Source organism: Chelonia mydas, chromosome 22, assembly GCF_015237465.2.
Source record: "Chelonia mydas isolate rCheMyd1 chromosome 22, rCheMyd1.pri.v2, whole genome shotgun sequence".
Taxonomy (NCBI): domain Eukaryota; kingdom Metazoa; phylum Chordata; order Testudines; family Cheloniidae; genus Chelonia; species Chelonia mydas.
Window position 1 is genome coordinate 9,736,623 of NC_051262.2, and position 18,686 is coordinate 9,755,308.

The 18,686-nt window shown below is 45.3% G+C and overlaps 1 protein-coding gene across 3 annotated transcripts in view; it reads right to left on the bottom strand.

Annotated features, from left to right (window-relative positions):
- The window catches only part of B3GAT1 (beta-1,3-glucuronyltransferase 1), an 84,883-nt gene extending 67,326 nt beyond the window's left edge, over nucleotides 1-17,557 (bottom strand). For 2 of the 3 annotated variants that reach the window (XM_043533920.1, XM_043533919.1), the window contains exons 1-2: nucleotides 17,427-17,557; nucleotides 16,272-16,361 (exon numbers count right to left, since the gene is read on the bottom strand). The gene's annotated coding sequence lies outside the window, so the exon portion shown is untranslated. The remainder of the gene's footprint in view (nucleotides 1-16,271; nucleotides 16,362-17,426) is intronic. The other variant, XM_043533917.1, reaches the window with a different exon arrangement.
- Nucleotides 17,558-18,686: the final 1,129 nt, after the last annotated feature.

Here is an 18,686-nt window from a genome sequence, read left to right on the forward strand (position 1 = left end):
ATCATACAGGTTATTATTTGCCTGCTACCGACGCCGTCCCAGCATTTCTTTGGCGGCAAAGAGCTGCTTCCTCTGGGAAGATCTTGCAGGGTGAAGAGCAGCTCAGCCCGGGGAAAACATGAGAAAGGAACATTTATTTTCCTTTTCTCAGTGGGTCATTCTCCCTTAGGACTCAACAGGAGCTAAGGCAGCATTTGTCACATACTGACCGTTCAGCTGGGTCCTCGGCCAGACACTAGTATAGGTGGCAATTGCGGTATTCGGGAATGGGCCTTTAAGGGCCAAGCTTCTCAATCCCACAGAAATGACCCAGGGAGAAGAAAACATGAACTGACAGTCACAGGCACATAACGAAAGGCAGACAGTTGCAAGTGTTTTAAGGGTCAAAACTCAGAGTTGAGTAAGCTGAGAAAGCATATGTAAGTGCACCTTCCACTGGCTGCTGAGCTAGATGGAGCACAGGTCTGGTCCTAGGTGCAGCGCGGGAACCTCCAGCACAGCCACCTGCTGCGTGTACATTAGAGAGGGCATAAAACTGACTAGAAACAGAAAGTAAAACCCACTGACCTCCAGACTGAGTGGAGCGGGGGAAAAACCAGCACAGACAGCAAATCAGCATTTTTACAGAATGGCTTTGGTGCTGGGGGACTGAGGACCCTGAAGGCTGAAGTCTTGCTTCTCTGCTGAGCAGGTACAGCCTGGCCAAGCGGCAGGGCAAGCTCGCCTCACCAACATGGCTCAAATCTGGGCTGGGGGGAGCACCCCGAGGATGGGAGAGGTGTTCAGACTCCATGGCCCAGTCAGCATTAGGTCTCTGCTCAGACTGCCAGCAAGGGGATGATTCAGTGGAAGCTGTTGGGGTGGTTTTGCACTGTGGACACAGATTTCTTGGCAACTGGACATACACACACGCACGTTAATATACTACATTAACATGCGGTAGCTAATTAATCCTTGCTGCATGCCCCTGTGGGATAGATCAGTAGTCTCCAAAGTGGGGTGCACAAGACCATCTCCCCGCACCGTCTTGGGCAGCACCCTGGCCCTCCCCCGCTCCACCTTGGGCGGGACCCCGCCCCTCCCCCGCGCCGTCTTGGGCGGCACGCCGGCGGCAGCTCTTTTTTTTTTTTTTTTGGTTGCTTCCCCAGAGTTGGCCCTGGGGGTGCGCGATTTAAAAAGTTTGGAGCCCCCTGGGATAGATTATCATCTCCCGTTTCACAGACATGGCAACTGGGGTTATGTGGCTTGCCCAAGGTCACACAGACTGTTGGTTGCAAAGTTGGAAGTATAACCCAGGCCTTCTGGGTCCCAGTCCCATTCATATTCCTCAGAGCCATGCTGCCCTTCACATGTATGTATATATCAGCATATCCTAGTCCTACAGAGTTCAGCAGAACCAGGATTTACCGGATAGGAGAAGTGCTGTGACAGAGAGAGTCTAGCCTAGGCTCAGTACTGCTCTGACTGAAATTAATTGTAAAATTTCTCATTCACTTCCAGTGCAATGGGATCAGGCTGTATAGGAACCAAATTAAGTTCACAGTCATTTCACATCCAAGTCACAGGTTCAGATTCCAAATAAACTCACTTCTTCTACAGTTCCTCCAAGAAGGGAGTTTAGTAAAATAGATGTTTTATACCACCACCTTGAAGATATTCCATGTTCTATATCTCCTAGCTCTTCTCTCTCAGATTGTAAACTCATCGGGGCAGGGACTGTCTTCATTTTTGTGTTTTGAACACATTGTCAATCCCATTCTAACAATAAAATACCAAATCTTTCCACTCCAGATGAACAATGTATTGTTCTCTAGCCATTTGCTTCACAGCTTGATCTAAACACATTTCCCCTGCATTGCTATTGATACAGAGTAATGTACTTAGTTTCTGTTCATTTAATAATGTAAGGGAGAGATATTTGGCAACATCTGAAAGCTGCATGGTGGCATCTGGGCATCCTGTGCTCTGATGTAATTTCACTCCCACATTGCCAGCTGCGTCAATAGCAAAGTCACTGCATCCCATAGACGTTAAGCGAAGAAGGAACTACAGACATACGTTTGCCAAAAAGATATTGGCTGGGAGAGTTTACACCCTCCTCTAAAATGGCAGAAAGCAGGATTTGATGGGATTAGTGGTCTGATAAGCTATGGCAATTTTTTGATTGTTCTTAAATTAGTTTCTTGTTGTGGATTTTGGTAACTAACAAAATAAAAATGTCCAAGGGATATAAGTTAGCCAGATCAGTAGACACAGATAGCCCATGACAAGGGCTCCCTTATGTACCCCTCCTATTGGTCGGTATTATCTGGGTAATTACTATGATCCAAATCCTAAAGCTGCCTAAGCGCCCTTCAAAGTTAATGCCCGAGTAAGGGGCTTCTAGCTCTAGCCCTAAATGCAAATCAATAAAGCAGTGAGCTTCCCAAATTAAACACATGAATTGAAGGGAACTATCATGCGAGGATGGGAATGAGTTCTATGAGGCGTGTTAGTGGCATGTCTGTTCAGGTAAACTAGAACCTGCCCTCATGAGCCCTTCCACAAATGAATATTTTCTACTTGCATCTGAGAGGGGGGTCAGGAGTGAGATTCTTTCCTAGCTTCAAGAAATCATGGTGCTCTCATCCTGGTGAGAGGAACAAATGCATCACATCAGTGGAGCATGGCTTCTGGAAAGTCATTTTTAATACATATGTTGTAGCTGAGTTATCACTAGAGCCAGTATGCTGTAATATCTTATGGAACAAACAGATTTACACAGATTAGCTGCGCACAGGGTAAACCTTGGAGAAAGTCCACCTTACAGCATAGCTGAATGTGCTGTGGTGGGTCCCACCCTCCTCCGATGCTGAAGCTGGCTCTCCCCCCCCACAGTTCCAGGTCACAAGATGGATTGTTACCAGATTACTCAGCCATATTCACCCATCCCGACAACTAACCCTTCCCACACCTCCAAGCAACAACCTCAGTTAGGAAGACTGATCGATTCCCTCAGGCACTTATTGATGGGGAAACCGTTGTCTGTCAGAACTCATCTGGCATGAGAGCTGTCACTTGCAATCAGCTCTGTTCTCCAAGCTACGTTTCTGCTCTGAGCAAACACGCTTAATGTTGGCTTTCAAGGGAGCATTTCCCCCCAGGCAGTACGGATGGGTTTCTTCTAAATGGTAGATTTATTATTTTACATTAAGGTGGCCCGATTCAGAACCTTGCAAAGCTGCTTGTCAGACAGCATATCCTCTTGAAGGACTCCATGATGAACCAGAAAGGGACGGAGATGATTTTGAAGGATCTTGGGGAGTTGGAATGCAACAGGCTCCACCCCATTTTCTCTCTTCTACGACCACAGTCTAAAAGAGAGGGTTGCTTGTTTCATAATCCCTTAAAATAGCCCATCCAAGCAACTGTTATGAGTTGCAAAACGTTAATTAAGGCCCCAAGACCACCCTGTGTAAAGCAGGAAAGCAATATTTGATGCATTTGTAAACTGGGTACAGTGGGGATATCATTTACCCAAGTTCACACAGCAAGTTAGTAATAGAACCCAAGTCTCCAGTCCTCTACTGTCAATTAGCTAACACTCTCCAGAGTTCAGAGTAGCAGCCGTGTTAGTCTTATTTGCAAAAAGAAAAGGAGGACTTGTGGCACCTTAGAGACTAACCAATTTATTTGAGCATAAGCTTTCGTGAGCTACTCTCCAGAGTAATATTTACAGTTGTACAGGCAGCATATACACAGATATAAATATACACACACACACACACACACACACACAGTCCTGCAGCTTTAGAATGCCACCTTGTCCTGTAGGGTGAATTTGAACAAGCTCCTGTTTTAAAAAAAGAGAGACACACATTCCCTGCCTCATGCAGTGACTGAATTTTCAGAATGCAAGTCTATATTTAGAGCAAGACACATCTAATATATAAATAATGGAGTCATCACTGGCAACTCCATGTTTAAGTTTGCACTGACATTTGCGCTTAAAGCAGGACTAAAAATCCCTCTCTTTCACACTTCACTGATTGAACTGGGCTTCCAAACTTGACACAGTAACTCAAAGGACAATTGCACTTTCCACATAACAAGTAAAATAGTTACTAACTTTTTGCAGAAGAAACATTTCAAAACGATCCTTTCTGTAGCATTGTCCTGTTTTTTCTCATCTTTTTGGGCTCTCCTCTAGCTAAAAACATCCACAGAACAATCCCCATAAACTGCATACTACACACACAGCTTTTGGAGTAGTCAGAGAAGCTCACAGGGAGTCATTCCCCTCATTTTGCATAATGGATTTGATCAATACCAAGCATAGCTGACGGAACTGCTCAGAACCCTCCCCAACTTTGATTTTCCAACACTACCTCTACAGCTGTGTTCCTCACAAAGACCCTTGTGAGCCAAAGGTAGCAGGCTGGGTTGGAGGGGATATGGGGGAGCACAAGTGGGGCTTTCAGGAAGCAGATGAGTTCGCAGGTGGTGTGTTGAGAGCCCTCAGGATACAGGTGGAGTCTGCACATGCGTAGCGGTCAAGTGGAGGAGCCTCGTTGCCTGTGCACTTGGAGGTTTCCCTGACTCTGAGGCCTGGGTGCTCCGGGGAGCAGAGACAGCAGTGCCACAGAAGTCCATCGTACACCAGTATCCTGGGGCAGAGACAAGGGCTCCCACCCACAGCCCCAGTCACCACACCACACAAATCCCTGATCACTCACCTCACCTCTCCCAGATTGCCCTGGCTTGTGTTGGTGTAACAAACCAGACTCTTAGCTTTGGGTCAAGGTTGTTTATTTCCCCCCCCCACACACACACACTCCCCAGGATTATACACAGGGTAGGGATTCAAGTACTGACATACGCAGTACAGATGTATAGTATGTGCATGCATTCACGCGGACCCTGTATTCTTCAACCCCCCCCCCCACCATGCACACTCAGTAGCCAGGATGGCTGTATCATGAATAAAGAAAAGGAGGACTTGTGGCACCTTAGAGACTAACAAATTTATTTGAGCATAAGCTTTCGTGAGCTACAGCTCGCTGCATCCGATGAAGCTCACGAAAGCGTATGCTCAAATAAATTTGTTAGTCTCTAAGGTGCCACAAGTCCTCCTTTTCTTTTTGCGGATACAGACCCTAAACCTTAGGCACACAAGACTGCAGCTTTTCTCTCCTGCCAGTCTAGGAAGCCTGCCTGATGCCCTGACAGAGCTCTCCAAAATTCCTTTTCCCCTTCGTAGTGTTAGAGCAGTTCAGGAGGGTCATCACACTGGAACAGTTTCACAACAAGAACTTGTTCACCGCCCACATACAGGATCTGCAGGGCATATGGAAAGAGAGAGGCCAGAACCAAGCTCCAGCCCCTGTGTTTGATAGAGGCCCCATTGCACTTTCTTCAAAAAAATAAAGTGGTTCCATTCAGCCTCCCTAAATTCCAGCAGCAGTTCCAGGTAGATCTGTTATTTTTGACTCCCTTCCTGACCTAACCTGTTGTATAGCGTCCCTGCGCACAGGGCCTGGGCTGTACCATGGTATAATAGAGTTATCGGGACGAGTGAAGATGGGGGACCACCTGACAGGCAGTGATGCCGCTCGGCACAGTTTGGTGAGCAGCCTCTTCCAGTGTGTTCTCTTATTCACATGCTCTGCCTGCCGCTTGCTAATTGCTTTCTGAAACAGGAGAGACAGCTGATGAGCAGAATGCTGCCACTGATAAATTCCCCAGCACTGTAAATACAATTCACCTTGCTGTGAACAAGGGAATGGTAAATGGAAATGTTTGTTTGTGCTGAGATGTTTAAAAACAAAAGCTATCTCCAGTGTGGTTATGAATATTTATCTAGTTTGCTTATTTATGTGCCGAGGGACTTCTGCTCTCTAGGGCTTGCACAGGTCTGTTGAGAGCCGATGCTAACTCGGGCAAATGCAAACTATTTTGCCAGTACTGTACCATTAATGCTCATCGAACCCTCTTTGCATTGCAGAGGATGCCAGTGACTGTGTGTGCATCAGTATCCTGCAGAATTAATTCCACTGAAAAGTATTGAGCTCCTGTTTGAAAAGGGTGGGTGGGTGGATGGGAGGAGAACACCTTCCCTCATTTCAGGTGGCATATTAAGACTTTAAACACAAGCCTCTCACTCTTCCAAAGTTAGACAAGCTGAGGCCATGCATTTCACTTTATGTGGGTCTTCCAGATGCACTCCTAAGAATCAAGGGCCTGTTTTTCTGAACCTTGTGGTGATCAAATGATCTTTGATATTTTATTTATAAGGAGCACAGTTTGTCCCAGTGGCCTAGGTAAAAATTCCCCAGCCCAGTGCTGAGCCTTCCACCCAGGATGTGGGGTCATTCCATTTGTGCTGCGTGTCTATTATTGTGAAGCAGTTAGGGACCCCTTAGGATGAAAGATACCCAGTATTGCTAACGCCAACCATACAAGAATCACGAGATTTAAAAATAAATATGTTTTCAGTTCTTTTTACTTGCCTTATGGTTTGGGAACCTTTAGGTTACACGAGCCACATTTTCAAACTTTTCTCTGCAGCCATGAAGGTTAGAAACTTTTATTAAAAACAAAACGAAAAAGCAGAGAGTCCCATGACTTCAGGAGCTGAGACTAAGTCAGACACCAAATACCATGACACCCACAATCAAGTTGCAAGAGTTGGCAATATTGCTGTGTAGGTGTAGAGTAAGATTATTCACTGATTGTCCTAAACCCTAGTGTGTAGCATTACTGTTCAATAGTCACCATTTTTCCACCCCAGGGTCAGCTGTATTTCAATGGCAGACTGAGAAGCCACATACAGCAGGATGCATATTAAGAGTGGCTAAGTTTGCGATCAAAAGGGGATGGAAGGTGCTGGAAGTGTCTAGATATTATGGTCATAGAAAACTCCAAGTGATAGAAAGGTGAATTCTTAGTTACTGATACATCTTCATGTAAATGGCAACTAGGTAAGCAGAAAGCCAGAGGTTGTGGCAATTAAGATATAGAACCATCTGGGGCACTGAGGGGATCAACTATGATGGAAGATACCAAATAAAAAAAGTCAAGGAGGTTAGAAAACAAAAATGACTAGTTCACAGGATCCCTCTTTGCAGACAGATGGTCCTTTCAGGCTTTCTATTCTCTAATCCCTCGCTCTGCAAAGCAAACATCCTAAATCCCAGATAATGTAGGTTTTACCATCTCATATATATCCCAGAGCATTAAGGCTGGCCCCAGCGATAGGATACATATGCTTAAACATTTGAATGCCTAAGTAATTTATGGCAGCAAGAAGCAATTACCTGCATTTTGCACAGAGGTGAACTTGACAGCCTTGCCTCCTGCCTCAGAAGCCAGAAGTGGCCTCTCTCAGAGCAGGTCGTCTTGTCCAGTGGATTATACCATCGGCTGAGCCAAACCACTAATGCATGATTGTTGGGTTCAAGTTAGAATTCTTCTGTATTCCCCTGGCGATCTCCATTAGGATGGGGACAGGAGGGTCAAGCATGTGAATGATGGGAGGTCTTCTCCATCACTCTATAACAGATATTGTTAGCACAATGCAATTTCCTTCCTGTGGGGCAGCCTCTCTACAGCATGGGTAAGCTCTCTGAAGGTAAAGAAAACTAGGTGCATCCCACAAATGACAGTAATTTCACTGTTAAAAAGTCCACGGACACCTAGGACTTCACAGCCTTTATTATGCTGCGCACACTGGCCACTTGGAACTCCCTGGAGACAGCAGGGCTAGAACTTGGGATCTTCCTACTCCAAAAAACACAAGTCCCTGCCACTTGAGCTAATGGAGAATCTCCATCCACTAGTGAAATATAGGGTCTATGACCCAGAACTGAATCATCTGGATTCCATCCAGCAGCATATACACACACTAGCCAATTCATTACAATATTTAGCCTTTATCCTTTGGTGGCAGGGACCGTACATCAACGTGCTTTACATACATGGATGGATCCAACATCAAGCCAGGAAGGGGGTAATCCTCCTCCTCCTCATTCTGTAGTGGAGAAGCTATGGAACAAAGAGGGTTAGTGACTCATCCAAGGTCAAACAGCAATTCTTTGATAGGGCTGGGAACAGAATTCAGGTCTCCTCACTCCCCAGACCTGGGCCTCAGCCACAAGATCACCCTTTCTCTGACTCTGGGTAGGGGGGAGTGAGGAGCTTTCACATCCTGGCCTGTGCTCTGGGCCACTTTGGGTTCAGGGTTCCTCTCCAGTGTCAGATGCGAGAACCAGCTCCTGAAGGGACAGGGAGCAAGACAGGGAGGTGGCTGGCAGCGGCTTAAAGCTGGGTAATTCATTATCAGTCTCACGGCCTCCCTGTTAAGTCAGCTCAAATGACTTAACAAGGAGCAGTTAGCGTCTCTGAGCCTCATGGAGTGCGCTCACAATTAAACAGACATGGAAATGCATTTCATGAAATATGTATATTGTTTGCCTCCTAAAGAGCTGGTTAAATCAGACCATGAAAAGACCAGAAATTAATGCTTAGAATAACAGTCACTCTCAATTTCCCTTCTAATGCGTCCCAGACGAGTGCAGAAAAAGAGGATGGGTCCAGTGAGATCTGTGCACTTCTTAGAGCTCTCGGGGAGCAGTGGACATATTCCCAGGTGGTGTAAATCAGCATAGCTCTGTTGAAGTCAATGACACTTCACACAAGCTGAGGATCTGTCCCCATATCTCTTTTCATGTTTGGAAACCCCCTTGTCCATAATGGGCACTACTGAAAACAAATCATAGCCGCAGTGTTAACGATGTTGCCATTGTGGTGTAATCAGCAGCCCCTTCCGTACCTGCACAATTCAGGCCAGGATTTGGGAAGACCTTGAGTGAGGATGCTAGGCAGCACAGTCTGTGTTGATCAGCCAGAGAGAACAGCCAGGTCTGTCTGCGTCCAGGATCCTCAATAAAGAATCCATGGATTGTTCAAAGCACCCTGCCTTGTCCCTTCCCTTCCGTGAGGGATGCTCTGCAGGGCTATTCCCTCTGCCCGCAGGGGGGGCAAGGTGGCAGCTTCCCATGTGGGTGCAGCAGCCCTTCCTCTGGGTTGGTGGCAGGATTCAGATTCCCAGCACTGGCCAGAAGAAGGGTCCTGAGCCGCAAATTAGAAAAGCTCCGCACCACAGAATATTCATGACAGGATTCGAACGCCCAGCCTTCAAGCGTATAAGGGCCTTTGTGGCAGGATTTTCACTTCCAGCCTCCAAGTACCATACGATCCCCGTCCTTGGGGCTTTGAACAAAACTGCAAGTACACAGCAGGATTGCCCACACAGCAGGGCCCAAACATGGCAGGATCCCCGCACACCACAACCCAACACTCCAGGGCATTTTCTTATTGCCGTTAAACGCAGCATTTAGCATCCTGGGCTGTTTACTTATGACAGACGGTCTCGTCTCCCATGACTAATGGCTCATTGTTTGTATCTGTGCTGGAGGAGTAAATTCTTCATTATTGGAGAGATCTGACATGTAAGAACAATTGGAGCAAATTGATTGTATTTTCCAAATCATCACACAGACTCTAATTCTATCCACAAGAGGCACTAATTTGAGCTAGAATTACCTTCTAAATTAGAAATTAGAGCTCTTGATGGAGAAGAGCAATGATTCCCGATGTGCTGCATGGCCAGTGGGGGAGGGGAGCAGAGTCCACCCTGATTCATACTCCAGACAAGGTTCCTTTTGTCTGCCTGCATATCCTTCTGTGATTTGGTGGCCTTCTACAGGGAGGGCAGGTCTTCACTGAGCTATTAGCATGGGTGACTGGCAACTGGGTTAGCCTCCCCTGGGCGTGCGCAGTCACACTACAAAGCCAGGCCTGTGTTACTGGGTCCTCTCTGGTGCGCTCACTCATGTGCATCACTAGGAATTCTGGAGGCATGGTTCTTTATAAAAAGAAAAGGAGTACTTGTGGCACCTTGGAGACTAACAACTTTATTTGAGCATAACGAGAGCGATCAATTAAGGTGAGTATTGATGAACTAAATTGAGCTGCTCTATGATTCTTTCCCAGTGAACAGTGGGAGAACTTGTCTGTTCTTCCCAGTGAACGTGGGAAGGCACTAAGGAATGTAGGAGAAACAATACAGCTGACTAAATGGGGCCTGGGGTCACCAAAGCTATAAGGTGCCCCAGGATTCATTGGTCTTCAAGTCCAGGTCTCAAGACATGAGGTTGATTTGCTCTAATTCCAGAGACTGGGTGTGCTGCATTGTCCTGTTGGCAACCAACTAGATTTTTAGAAGGGGCCTAAGTTAAGACATCTCAAAGGGTCCTGACTTCCAGAAGGTAAGTACTCAGCACTTTCTGAGCATCAGCCCCCTTTGAGGTCTCAAAAGTTAAGCCTCCCCACATTGAGGCATTCAAAATTACTCGTCAATTTTGAGGATTAAATATTTATGACTATTCTGTCAAATTTATGAATATTTATTATTTTTGATTGCCCCAAGTGTTCCAAGCACCCCACAGGAACATGTACAGATACAGCCCCAGCCCAGAGAATGCTCCCAATATAAACTGGACACAACACAACAGGGGAGGGTCATAGACAAATAGGGGAGTGAAGTAGGGAAAGCCATACCTCCAGTCTCAAGCAGCCAAAAATCATGAGGCAGGCCTGAAAAGCAGTCATGAGATCTTAAATCATGAGATATTCATAAATGATCTGGAAAAAGGGGTAAACAGTGAGTTGGCAAAGTTTGCAGATGATACAAAATTACTCAAGATAGTTAAGTCCAAAACCAACTGTGAAGAGTTACAAAGGACCTCACAAAACTGGGTGATTGGGGAACAAAATGGCAGCTGAAAATCAATGTTGATAAATGCAAAGTGATGCACACTGGAAAACAAAATCCCAACCATACATAGAAAATGATGGGGTCTTAATTAACTGTTACCACTCAAAAAAAATCTGGAGTAACTGTGGATAGTTCTTTGAAAACATCCGCTCAATGTGCAGTAGTAATAAAAAAAAAAAAAAGCTAACAGAATGATAGGAAAGGGGTAGATAATAAAACAGTAAATATCATAATGCCACTATATAAAGCAATGGTACAGCCACACCTTGAATACTGTGTGCAATCTTGGTCACCCCATCTCAAAAAAGATATATTAGAATTGGAAATGGTTCAGAGAAGGGTAACAAAAATGATTAGGGATATGGAACAGATTCCATATGAGACGAGATTAAAGAGACTGGGACTGTATCTTGGAAGAGAGATGACTAAAGGGGGATATGATAGAGGTTATGAAATCATGAATGATGCGGAGAAAGTTAATAAGGAAGTGTTATTTACCTCTTTCAATAACACAAGAATCAGAGGTCACCCAATGAAATTAATAGGCAGCAAGTTTGAAAGAAATATAAGGAAGTACTTCTTCAAACAATGCACACTCAACTTGCGGAACTCATTGCCAGGGGATGTTGTGAAGACCAAAAGTATAACTGGGTTCAAAAAAAGAATTAGATAAGTTTATAGAGGATAGGTCCATGAATGGCTATTAGCCAAGATGGTCAGGGATGCAACCCCATGCTCTGGGTGTCCCTAACCCTCTGACTGCCAGATGCTGACACTGGATGATAGGGAATGGATCACTCGATAATTGCCCTGTTCTGTTCATTACTTGTGAAGTATCTGGCACCAGCCACTGTTGGGAGACATGATGCTGGGCTAGATGGACAACTGGTCTGACCCAGTATGAACATTCTTATGTTCTTAGATTTTTTTAAAAAAAATAATACATTTGATTTCTCTTTCTTTGCCTTGGGTTTCTGCTTGATGGCTTCAAATTTGTCTCTGCAACCATGGGGGCTAGAACCTCTTTTTTATTTGAAGTGAAAGCTGAGATCCTAACATAATCACATGACTACAGGTACTGCAGCTTTAAGGTGGGAGGTATGAAATCAAAAATCACAAGACCCTCCCGATAAAGTTATGAGAGTTGGCGACACTTGCTAGGGTCGAGGAAGCATAGACCATATCACACAGTTTGCTCTGGTCATTACAGCATGTGCACATTCAGGGGCTGTATTTCTTTGTGAGCATGTGTGAACTTTGCCTCCCGAGCTCCTTGTAGGCAAGCAGTTAGGAGTGACTTTTTAGGAAGGATGAGAGACAGATTATTGTGCTGCTATAGCCCCATATGCAAAGTATTGATGGGATGGGTGCATGCTGTCCGTACAGATGGTGCTGGAATAGTCATGGACATAGCCCATTCTGTTGGCCCCGTACCCCAGTCACATGGTGGCTGCAGCTGGCTGGCTGCTAGAAAGTGTCTTTCTAAAAGATGTAAAACTCATTGGGACGTTAAGAGCGTGGTGGTTCAGCTCAGATACACGTTCGCTTTGTTATATCAAGATAGGACAGTAATTTTTTATTATTACATTCTTTGCTCAATAAAGCAAATGAGTTTCTTTTTATGAATAAGAGAACAAAAGTAATATCCTCTGAGGTCACCCTCCTGTCTTGTATAGGGCTACCTCTTGGGCAGTGTCTCTGTACAATACATACTAAGCCATTATCATGCAGAGAAGGGGGGTCTGGGTAACGCGCTAGCAGAGTGGTCTTTTACCTCTGAAAGTCCAGATTTAAACGTGAGTCTGAGCTGGTGTTCAGCTAGTCCTCACTGAACATGGAACCATACCACACCATACAGATCGGAACTACTGGTGCATAGATGCCACTGTGATAGCCATTAACACATTGTGTGTTTGGGGTAGGCACAAATCATGACTCAGCACCCCCTGAAAAAAGGTCACAGGATTAGTGTAACAATCATGAGATATTAAAAATAATATTTTTGAATATTTATTTGCCTTCTTTGACCCTTTGGGGGTGGGGAGTGACAATTTTAAGCTTTTTTCTCTGCCATGAGGACTGGAAACTGTCATTTAGACAAATACACAGCAAGCTGAGATTCTCAGGACATAACATGACTCCAGGAGCCAGGGCTTTAAGAAGAAAACACAGGATATCACAAGAGTTGCCAACACACTTATGTAGGAATAGGATAACTATTAGCATGCTACATAAGGAATCCAGCAGTGGAAAAGGATACTTGTGCATCTGGAGGACTAGCAGTCTCCAGCAACAGAATTGTGCGTCAGGACTGAGATTAAGGTTTGGCGTGTCAGGGCAGGGACATGGGGCAATAGTGACTTGGAACACCAGGGGTTGTCAGGGATATTCTAGCAAAGTTTCAAAGGTGGAATAGGAGAGTGTTCCAAATGCCTGCCCTCAAATGTGCTAATGTAGCCATAGCCTCTCATTTACAAGATCACAGAAATTCATCGCATTCAACCAAAATTTATCCATAGGCACTGTGCACTTGTATAAATATAAAGGTAATTGATTAGGTGCTTTATGGGGTGTGCGTGTTAGTGCCCTGGCTTTATGGCCCATTAGTAGTTAGGCTCAGTTATGATTCTGCATTCTTTTGATTATGCAGATACAATCTATCATATTGTTCCAGAAACTTGGTTAAAGCTGCACTCAGTGACAGCTGCAGTTTGCTCTTTCAGAGACACACATCATCGCTCTCTTTTATGAGAGATAAAATTGGCCATTGCTGTTTCTGCAAAAGCAGCTGTTATTTGTTGTTTTTTTTAAAACTATTATGATGAGTTTGCCTTCCCTTCCCTCTTAACTGAATTACACCGTGTTTATCTTCCCAGTGCTCTCACGGAAGCATACCGGCAGGCGTACCAAGCTGCGGCTGCTTCTGCTTGGAAGTGATGAGCCTTTTCCCGGAAGGATGGATTTGTGGTTAAACCACAAGACCAGGAGTCAGGACTCTTGAGCTCTGTTTAGAGCTCTGCCATGGGCCTGCTGTATCTCTTCACCAATCTGTGCCATCAGCAAAGCAGGGATTAATAAGGCTAAATTAGAAGGATCCAGGCCAGGTCTTCTGGTGGAAGATGGTGGAAAACTCCATGAGGAGTAAAAAAAAACCAAGGAGTACTTGTGGCACCTTAGAGACTAACAAATTTATTTGGGCATAAGCTTTTGTGGGCTAAAACCCACTTCATCGGATGCATGCAGAGGAAAATACAGTAGGATTATATATATATATATATACACACACACACACACACACACAGAGAACATGAAAAAATGGGTGTTGCCATACCAACTGTAACAATTAACAAGACCAATTAATTAAGGTGGGAAGGGAAGACTTCACCATGGAAAATGAATAGGGATCTACCACGAGAGCCTATCATCATGGACAGGGACGTCCATGCAGAGCCCTTGACTCTACCCTGGCTCTCAGGGACTTTGCTTCCCCAACTCCAGGGCAGCATGGCTCAAATGAAACCGCGCTGTGACATCTGTTACAGAACCTGCCTCTCTGCCCAATAGGAGATTGCGTGGCACAATGGAAGGACTATGGAAGCAACAATCCTGCTTTAGGCTGCACTAGTTCCCCCTTCTCTGCCTCATTTCTTGTGAGGTTGGAGGGGAAGGGAATTATGCGCCGCCCAGCCCCTCTCACCCACTTTCTGCCCACTCACCGCACATGGATTTGTGGCATCACGGAGGACATTGGCCTTTGGCTGTACTTCTGTGGCAGACCGGCATGCAAGGGGGCTGTACTATCAAAGCTAGCAATGGATCTTGACCAGTTGTCCATCTCCAGACTGCTTCTACAACCTACTAAGGGGCACACAGAGGGCAGGGGACGTTCAAGAGTAATTTTCTCTGAAAACCAGTCTGCCCAGATGGAGGAATTGGGGGAGGGTGGCTGGTACTAGGGGCGGCTGTTCACCCTGGCACTGGAGAGAGACAGAGCAAAGCAGAGATGCACAAATAAGGGGAAATATGAAATGAGAGCACTACACAGGCTTTGGGAATATCAGGATCCAACTCCAATTCAGGAGCTAAACATCACAGCTTGGGCCTATTTCGCATATATTAGGTCCCAATCCCTCTGGTGGGATACCCCCATTGAAAATAGAAGTCCATGAAGCTTCAGGACTCTGCTTTTGCAGAGGTCATTGCAGGACCAGAACCCAAGTCACAGTCTATTCTCTAGGGACAGGGGAGCCAGCATGGTTCATGTGGAGAGGAGCACCCTGAAGTTTTCAGGGGAGATCTGGCATTTCAGACACCACTCCTCCCCCACCCCGAAGCTCACCATAAAAGGCAACATTCTCCCCTCACTACATAGAAGGAAGCAATCACAATAAGCACAAATGACTCCCTGCTCTTCACAGGTTTTCATGAAGTCAACACTCATCCGAAAGCCAAAAGAGCGCCTCACTTTTCCTGTACATCCTGCCACTCACCCTGTCATGCCGGGAAGAGACGGATAAAACACCTCATCTTTCCAAACAAACAACAATATCCAAGGATAAGAACCTGCTCCACCTTCCAAAGGGAGAACTCAATTCAAACACAAAGCAAAACACAGCAATTGTCAAAAAGGCAGTGCCCTTTTTTTTAACCCTTAAAGAAGATTTTTAAATATACCAACTTATCCATTTCATAAAAGCAACGTTTGCATTAAAAAGGTTCCCCCCTCACAAAACACCATAGCTATATATTTTTCTCGGGGGGACGGGACGGGGGGGACGACAATTTATTTTTAAAATATTTTAAAGAAACAAAATTTCTGTTTAAATGCAATCTTTCCAATCTCCCTTCCCCAAAATGTGAGCCTTGGAAATGTAACTCGCTTGTCAGTATGCATTACACATTTCCCCCCTGAACTGATCCACAGAGGATCTGGGGCTATTGTAGCACTAGTAACAGTTTGTCGTTATTTAGCTCAAGCTATCAAGGCTCATTGTTTCAACAGTGGAGTTCCCTGGTTCAGTCCCTTGGTGCATCAGCCAAGACATAGGCCATCACACCAACATTTATGCATGTGCTTAATGTACAAACAAGTAGCCCCACTGAACTCAAGAAATGTTACTCATGAGTAAGCATTGGCAAGATCAGAGCCTACAGTACTAATCCTGCAATCAGATCCAAGGAGGTGGATCCTTGCACCTACACTGAACTTCAATATGCTACACAAGCACCTAGGCTTCGTTATACCCTCTCACATTCAATTGACAAATCAGGGGGTGTTGTTTTCTTTCTTAAGAAGCAGGGCATTTCATTAACAAAAAGCATCTCATCAAACAAATATATAAGTAGAGCTGAGAAGCCCAAACGTCAATTTGGTCATTTTTTAAAACAGCGTTGCAATTACTTAAATGCACTAGAAAACAGTAGCACAAAATAAATGTTAAAAGAAAATACTTACTCTTTGCTGCCAGCTGACTCCAAACCCGGATGCATCCAACAGTGATGATAGGTACTGGTCATGTCTACACTGAGGGTAAGGGGGCAGGCCCTGCGTTGGGAGAAAACTCTGTTCAATCCCATAGTGGAGATCTCTCTTTGTTTGGGGTCTCTAAAATTAAGTCTCCTTCCCAGCCCCTTGAATGCCATACACTTCCCCCCACCTTACCACACTCCCCTCCAGCCTCCTAGGGAGACCACTGCCCCTACCCCTTTAGCTTCTAACGTTGTATCTGTGGCTTGTTCTTGGAACTTCCTCTTCTGTAGTTAAATCCTCTGGCCCCTGGTTGTTTTTGCTCTTGACACTAGCTCTCCCCAAATGGACTTCCCAAATGGAAGCTCCACTCCCAGGCTCAACACTGCAGTAGTCCTGTGGCTCCACCATTCCTCTTCCCTCAGAATCTAGTCCAAGCCTTAGCTCCTCTGTTCCCACGGGGTTTGGCTTGGTAGAGAAGTGATACGGCTGGCGATTCTCTAAGAATTGCAGCAGTTGTGGAACCATTGCAACTACTAGCAGCCCAGCCCCCACCGAGAATAAAACCAAAAGCCAGGCAGCCTGTGGTGTTCGCTCCAAAGGGCTCTCTGCCTTTTCAGTGTGTAAAACCAGGCTGGGAAGTGAAGAAGAATGTAGCTACCCCTCATAAGTTTTCTGGTATTTCCAGCCAGCCAGAACAACCCTCTTTGCAGTATTTTGACTCTTCTGCTTTTGAGCAGAACCCCCCGGAATGTGAAAATGCAAAGCAGCGATTAAAATTAACTGAGCTACTTTGAACCTAAAAATCACAATGTTTGACAGCAGAGATTCAGGGGACAAAGGCTCTCCATTTACCTAAACCCAGGGGACATTTTGATACACCCCAAGGATTAGCAGTCCCTGCTCAAGAGGGGCCCAGAACTAGAAGAGAATGTTTGAGTTCTGTGTGGAAATAGCAGCAAAAAACATGTGAGGGGATATAGTTTGTTAATACAGAGTGTCCGGTTTGCCCTGGGTCTGCAGCTGTAACCGATTACCCTGGAATTACTATGCTGCTGCAGGAGGACTCTGTTTGTGCCTATAGCCCAACGCAAAACAAAAGGCTTCTTGCCATCAGAGAGTGTACATAAAATAAAAACTAACCCCAGTGAAGCTGTCTGTGGCCAAAGCTAGCCAAGGTTCTGTTGTCTTAGGAAGCCTTTACCCAACACTCCACCGTCTCAGAGCCTGAAGACCTTCTCTTGCAGCTTCTCCTTCCTGATTAGGGAATTGGCCCCAGCTGGTACCAGACCCATTAGTTACCTGTTGTGGAATGTCTCTGCAACCCTGCCTGAACACAGGGATAGGGATTTAACCCTTTCCCACCACGCCTGGGGCAGGAGGATAGATAAAATTCCCCTTCACATAACCATAATCTTGAAGCACTTCTTACCCATTGATCTCAAAGTGTTTTTCAAAGGGGATTGGGTATTGTGATGCTCATTTTACAGATGGGGAAAAACAGAGGCAGAAAGAAGTGAAGTAACTTGCCCAAGGTAGGAAAGGAAATCAGTGACAGAGCCAGGAACAGAGGCACAGATCTTCCAAGATATTTAGGGGCCTATTTAGGAGTTCGGTGTCTTAGTACCTCTGAGGATGTGAGCCAGAGTCCTTATCGCTGGGTCACTCTGCGACTTGCCTGTGCCATGCCACATTTAAGCTCCAGTGTTTTCTCATGTACCAAATTCACACAGCAATTAAAAGAGAAAATAAAGTATTATACAGAGAGGAATATGGTATTTGCCAAGAAAGGCTGCTGAATTAACCAGGCAGGGGTGCAGAGCTTAGCAGGCAGGGGTGCAGAGCTTATCAGACGCAGCTAACTAATGTAGGAGCTGGAGAAAAAACGTTCATTAGCTGGTGCTATGTATATCTATGCAGCAGAATTTTTTTCCTGACGATTAGTAAATTGCACCCCTTTGCAGCAAGATTAGTTGATGCTTTTAATGATAATGTAAGAAGATTATTTTTTTTCTATTTCCCTTCATGACTCAAACCGTTTAAATACACAGAACAAGCTTTCTTGAAATAGTGCTACAGATTTATCTCTCTCCCCATACCAAAAGTAGAGAGGCCATCAGAGTGGAGCAGAGGTATTTGCTTTTAACACATTCTCACAACAGTGCAGTGAAAGAAAATAGCAGCAACAGATGAGCCCTTCAGATAGTATCTCCATTGAGGCTCTGTCAGTTGCCATATGCTCTGACCCAATTGCATTGCTCCTGAGAGCAACAGATGTTCTCAGCTTTCAGCTGGAAAGCCCAAGCTATAAGCCAATCCAAATGCTGAGCAGCTCTGGGGCCATTTGAGCATTCTTTGGGGCCATTTGAGAGGTAGCCAAGGCTAAGGAAAATGGCCATTGAT